Below are 6,000 nucleotides of genomic sequence, written 5' to 3'. Positions count from 1 at the left end.
ACAACATTAACATTATTCAGGAAAACAAAAGATCCACCTTCTAGCATTTAAAAAAAGTAATCTTGGCATTTCTGTCAGTGAGTTTGTCTAGGCTCAGCAGTCTGAGGACACCATGTCGGTCTAGGCAAAGTCACCGACTGAAGCAGTCCGACACCTTCTGAGCCTAGGCAAAGTCACCGACTGGAGCAAGTCCGACTTCTTCTTCTGAGCCTAGGCAAAGTCACCGACTGAAGCAGTCCGACACCTACTGAGCCTAGGCAAAGTCACCAACTGGAGCAGTCCGACTTCTTCTTCTGAGCCTAGGCAAGTCACCAACTGGAGCAGCCTGACAACACTATCTCAACCTAGGCATAGTTACCGACCTGGAGCAGTCTGACTTCTTCTGAGCCTAGGCAAAGTCGCCGACCTGGAGCAGTCTGACTTCTTCTGAGCCTAGGCAAAGTCGCCGACCTGGAGCAGTCTGACTTCTTCTGAGCCTAGGCAAAGTCGCCGACCTGGAGCAGTCTGACAACACTATCTCAGCCTAGGCATAGTTACCGACTGGAGCAGTCCAACACCTTCTGAGCCTAGGCAAAGTCACCGAGCAGTCCGACTTCCGACATCCCTGTCATGAGCAACAAAAAGGGGGAAGAAAGGAGGGCAAGGGAAAATGGGACTTTGAGTGAGGCACGTGGTTGCAGAAGAGTAAGTTAGTGGACAGTTATGGATTTTATTGCTTGCCATAGGGTATAAACAAACATGTCAAGTAAAACCCGTTACAATAGTAAAGTGGTAATACAGTACAAATAGTCATGGCATAAATATAAAAAAATATAGCAAGCAATAACTTTCCAAAGTTCACTGAAAACAAGATTTGGGTAAAACCGTAGTACATAATAAAGCCTGCACGGCTTATGGGCTCTTTGATCCTGAGAAGGGATGTAAATTGTAAAAAACTTTAAGTTGGTGTGATATTGGATCAGAACATGACATGGCAGCTCTACGCGTTTCGTGGCTGGCAGGCCACTCATCAGGAGCCAGAACAAGATTGTGCTGGCTCCTCAGCCTAGCATATTCACCATCTGGAGCAGTCCGACACCTTCTGAGCCTAGGCAAAGTCGCCGACTGGTCATTAGATTGCTCCCGTCAGTGAATATGCCTAGGTTGAAATGTCATCGGGCTGCTCCCGTTGGTGACTTTGTTCCAATCAGTGACTTTACCTAGGCTGAGATGTTGTTGTCGAACTGATGTCCTAACTAAGGAGTTAATCCTGGGCATTGTGCAAAAAAGGACGATCCGGTCTTCTCTGATCCTCCCCTTCCACTGTCCCCAATCCATCTCCTGATAGTACAGAGCCTTAGGAGACACACTGCAGATTTTCAGTTTGATGTGTATTGCTAGAGAGTCACGTGTGTGTGTGTGGTGTTTGTTTTTTTTTTTTTGTTTTTTTTTGTGCATGTGATCAGCACAGGGCCAATTAGCACTGTCCAGACAGAGGGTCAGGGGTCCTACAGTCTCATAGGACAATGGGAGTAGAATGAAAACTCCTCCTACAAGCTTTAAGCAGACACTGACAAGTCACAAGACTGCTATATACTGCTGATGAGAAAAGGTATTTAGGAGTTTATATTTACTAAAATAATTGCGTTTCCGTGTTCTGTGGGAGACCAGATATAGTGAATGCAGAGTCCTGGGTTTAGTAACACTTTTTAACATCTGTATCCATGGATACATCACCTAGATTGAAATGTGTTTTAGGAGCCATGATAGCAGTATTAAACCCCCAAAGCGAACATTAGTTTTTCTTTTTTTAGGGTTTCTTTCTTCTATTTTGATCCAGCCAGTAAGTTTGCTGTGTTTTCACAAGCTATCCAGCAGAATGTATCGGTTTACAGGGATGGGACAAACCATTTACCACTGACAGGGGGTGCTTACAATGATCTGATTTTATTCATGTAAAACCTTTATCCCAAAAGGGGAAAAAAAAGCTGTTTGCTGTAACTAATTATAAAGTTTTAAATCTGCTAGTACTTCTAACACCCGCCCACCCCCCACCCAGACTGACAATGCTGCTGTCCAAAGGTGCCCCCTGTTGCTACTTTATCTAGAGTGGGATGTGGTGTGTTACTGGCCAGATCGCCAGGTTAATAAAAAAAAACTGGTGGGGGGGGGGGCCCCTAAAAAAAAAAAAAAAAAACAAACAAAAAAACGAATGCAGCCACCCCATCGAATAATATTACGTTTTTGCTTTAATACTGCTTTTAACATTTTTGGTACTTTTTAGTTAGTATTTTGAGTAGCTCACAGGACATATTGGAGACGTTGGTCATCTTCTGGGCCCCCGTGGCGTCTCCCGGCTCTCGGGGGGGCCCTCGTGGCGTGTCCCGGCTCTGTGTCAGTTTCAGGGTGTTCTCCGAGTGGAATCCGGCCGCATCGAATATCTGAGACTCCGCAGTGATGTGAAAAAGCCAAAACATGTAGAGGCCCAGGAGGGAGCGCAGGCTTTCACTGTTGGGTTTTCTTTCTATTTTTGGTTTTATTGTGTTTTTGTAAAATCAAGTCTGAACAGTCCCGGGATCGGAGCTGTAAAAGTCACAGCCGACCCCTCGGGCCATGTGCGAGTTCTCTGAGTCTACCAGGAAGTATGATGAATGTTTTTAGGTGATGAATCTTTGGCAGGTCCACCCTTTTTTTTTTTAAATGCTCTTTTTGGATTCCGCCGCGATCCGGATTCTGCTAGAGCTGTCAGACAAGTGTTCGTTGTCTTCCCCACTTTAAAGAGTAACTCCACTTTTGTTGAGAAACACACTTTCCCCTCTGGGTGATCTCTGTACATTGCAAGGATTTTAACAAACTTTGTTGCAGATTCTTACCTTTTTGTTGTTCTGAAGAAATCCCTGTGTGTTCCTCTTTGCTGAGTGTGTCTAATGGGAGTGATTTCAGAATTGTCAATCGGCTGCTGCAGCCTCAGGGCTCTAATGAGGAAAGTGGCAGGGGCTGCATCCTTTTTTAGGTGCCATTTTCATATTGGGAGTATTTCACCAAAAATTGTCTTTGTGCAGAATTCTGGGGGAAAAACTGTGAGCCAATCGCATAAGGAGGAAATTATGTTTCTTGTGGGGGGTTTGTATACAATCTGTGTACAGAACATCTCCAGGTAGCCATGTTGTATTGCACTTTACATAAAATTCTAGATACGCAGATTGAAAAGGAAAGCAAACTTTTAATAACTTTCAATTACAATATGACTTGTGTAGCAATTGTTAACTATATATAATAAATATTATTTATTTTTCCCATGAATGTGGAGTTACCCTTTAACTATCCGATGCCGTTTTACTGAGATCAGAACCTCTCATTAGAGAATGTGATGTGGAGGGGTTGTAAGATGCAGGTGAAACGATTGTTTTCTGTGTGTCCTATTCACACCGCAAGGAGGTGCACTGTGCAGACATTTTTTTTTATTGCAACGCACCGTACAGGAGCGCATCCTGCTGTTGAGTAGCGTCACTTTTGTGCACTTCAAATAAAGTTTCTCCAAAAAAAAAAAAAAAAGGGACCTGTATGATACTCTGAATCGCGCCCCATACTGCCCCCTACCTCAGTGGAACGGGCAGCTGCCATACATGTAAACCACTGTAGATTAACACTCTGCCAGCTGTCCAATCAGTGTGAATTCATCCATAATAACAGCACCTCGCTGCACTCGCTACTCCTGGCCTCTAGATGGGGTTCTTGTAGCACTCTGGGCTCTCTCACTCCTCTGCACCGCACTTTTCCTGGGTGCCCGGGGGTGATAGTATAGAAGCGGTGGCATTTCCTTTCCTTTTTTTTTTTTTTTTGTTTTTTTTGTTTTTTTTTTTAAGTGAGTACAACTGCTGTAACAAACTACAGTTCCCATCATGCTATGGGAATTGTAGCAACAGTGTGCATGAATGAGAATGACAAAAGCAGACCAGGCTGCAATTCTCACCTATAATCTGGAGCTGTCTCCCAAGTTGCTTTTTCACCAAATGATGCCCTTTTAGTTTTCTATGCATGGATGGATGCCATCAAACTGCCCCCTATGTATAGCGAGCCTCCATGGACCCATTCACTTTATTTTATTTTTTTTTTTTATATCCTGTCTGAGGGCCCATTTTAATTAAAGCTGGACTCCATTTGTTTAACTGTATTTGTTATTTGTGAACCAAATGCCTTTGCAATCCCAGATATTACCTTGTAAATATAGCAGTGACGTGTGTGTGTGTGTGTGTGTGTGTGTGTGTGTATCTCTATCATCTCTATCTCTATCTCTATCTCTATCATCTCCATCTCTATCTCTATCATCTCTATCATCTCTATCATCTCTATCTCTATCTCTATCATCTCTATCTCTATCATCTCCATCTCTATCTCTATCTCTATCATCTCTATCTCTATCATCTCTATCTCTATCTCTATCTCTATCATCTCTATCTCTATCTCTATCATCTCTATCTCTATCTCTATCATCTCTATCTCTATCTCTATCATCTCTATCTCTATCTCTATCATCTCTATCTCTATCTCTATCATCTCTATCTCTATCATCTCTATCTCTATCTCTATCATCTCTATCTCTATCTCTATCATCTCTATCTCTATCTCTATCATCTCTATCTCTATCCACTATACAGACTGCCGAAAACTACAGGAGGGGGTGGAGACAAGACCAGTCACTGCACAAGGGGAGAGGGCAGAGCTGTGGGAGGGGCCCAGCAGGCTCCACCCACTACAGGCTGCCTGCAGAAAACTACAGGAGGGGGTGGAGACAAGACCAGTCACTGCACAAGGGGAGAGAGCAGAGCTGTGGGAGGGGCCCAGCAGGCTCCACCCACTACAGGCTGCCTGCAGAAAACTACAGGAGGGGGTGGAGACAAGACCAGTCACTGCACAAGGGGTGAGAGCAGAGCTGTGGGAGGGGCCCAGCAGGCTCCACCCACTACAGGCTGCCTGCAGAAAACTACAGGAGGGGGTGGAGACAAGACCAGTCACTGCACAAGGGGAGAGAGCAGAGCTGTGGGAGGGGCCCAGCAGGCTCCACCCACTACAGACTGCCTGCAGAAAACTACAGGAGGGGGTGGAGACAAGACCAGTCACCGTGCACAAAGAGAGAGCAGAGCTGTGGGAGGGGCCCAGCAGGCTCCATCCACTACAGGCTGCCTGCAGAAAAGGGGGTGGAGACCAGACCAATTCTCCCCCCCGACCCCCCCCCCCCCCTTACACAAGGGCAGCAGTAAGCGGTCTTTATTGCAGGAAGGATTACTGCACAGATCTTGAAGAAATACACAAAGTTCCCAGAGATTCAAGAATCCTGATGATGAATGGGTTTAGATGATATTTTACTTATCCTGACGATCAGAAGAAAGAAAACTGCCGAGAGTTGAAGCCTTTGGATCAATATGACCAGCAGGGAGTTGGCATTTCCAGGAGGAGAACTGAGCATTGCATGTCCTATATAACGCAGATGAAGAGGATGTGTAATGTCCGTGTAGCGCTGAGCCCAGTGATCTAACGTATGGGTGTGACCTTGTTTGTGTATTTAAATGGCCTTCCTTTTTTTTTTTTTTTTGACTTGCTTCCCGTGATTTTTCTGTGGCCTCCAGCGATTTCTCTGGGAAAATCACTTGCGTGCCGAAATTAATATTACTGTATTAGTGGTTACCTAGCAACCGGTGGCAACTGCGCATCATGAATAGTGATTAAATGTTCCATCTCCTGACAGTCTGCAATTGATTATCCAAAGTTGAATGAATGTGCGCTATGAGCATTGGCGGTCATTGTGATCCGTACATGGCTTAGACCTAAACGGTTTAATTTATGGGGGTCAGAGGTGCCTTTTTTGTGGGGGTGGGGGGGGGGGGGTGGGGGGTTTGGTGGTGTCTGCTGTAAATCTTCATTCTCCTTTTTTTTTTTCGTGTCCCGAGCTGCAGCATAAAAATAGATCAAAGCTGATAAAAAACATAACCGGAGGATCTCCGGGCAGAAATCTTCAAAGGA

General features: G+C 44.9%; 1 protein-coding gene across 1 annotated transcript in view; it reads left to right on the top strand.

Moving 5' to 3' along the window:
• The window catches only part of BMAL1 (basic helix-loop-helix ARNT like 1), a gene marked incomplete at its 3' end in the record, with an annotated part of 94,840 nt that overhangs the window by 12,633 nt on the left and 76,207 nt on the right, over positions 1-6,000 (top strand).

Source organism: Aquarana catesbeiana, linkage group LG11 (assembly GCF_042186555.1).
Source record: "Aquarana catesbeiana isolate 2022-GZ linkage group LG11, ASM4218655v1, whole genome shotgun sequence".
Lineage (NCBI taxonomy): Eukaryota > Metazoa > Chordata > Amphibia > Anura > Ranidae > Aquarana > Aquarana catesbeiana.
The sequence above is the reverse complement of the archived record's forward strand: the minus strand, read 5'-3'. Positions and strand labels throughout refer to the sequence as shown.